At 57.4% G+C, this 244-nt stretch overlaps 1 protein-coding gene across 1 annotated transcript in view; it reads left to right on the top strand.

The window, feature by feature from the left end:
* The first annotated feature begins 36 nt into the window (after positions 1–36).
* LOC104074663 (transmembrane emp24 domain-containing protein 3-like) overlaps positions 37–244 on the top strand; it is a 1,085-nt gene continuing 877 nt past the window's right edge. The window contains exon 1 of the mRNA XM_009574851.1: positions 37–222. The gene's annotated coding sequence lies outside the window, so the exon portion shown is untranslated. The remainder of the gene's footprint in view (positions 223–244) is intronic.

Raw genomic sequence — 244 nt, forward strand, 5'->3', positions numbered from 1 at the left:
CCCGCACGTGGCCCCCTGGTTCTCCTTGTGCAGGTGATCACCGGTGGACACTATGACGTGGACTGCTATGTGGAGGACCCTAACGGCAGGACAATCTACAAGGAGACCAAGAAGCAGTACGACAGCTTCCCACACCGCACCGAAGTCAAGGGCGTCTACACCTTCTGCTTCAGCAACGAGTTCTCCACCTTCTCCCACAAAACCGTCTACTTCGATTTCCAGGTGGGCGACGAGCCACCGATCC

This window comes from Fulmarus glacialis, unplaced genomic scaffold, assembly GCF_000690835.1.
Source record: "Fulmarus glacialis isolate BGI_N327 unplaced genomic scaffold, ASM69083v1 scaffold28793, whole genome shotgun sequence".
NCBI classification, from domain to species: Eukaryota; Metazoa; Chordata; class Aves; order Procellariiformes; family Procellariidae; genus Fulmarus; species Fulmarus glacialis.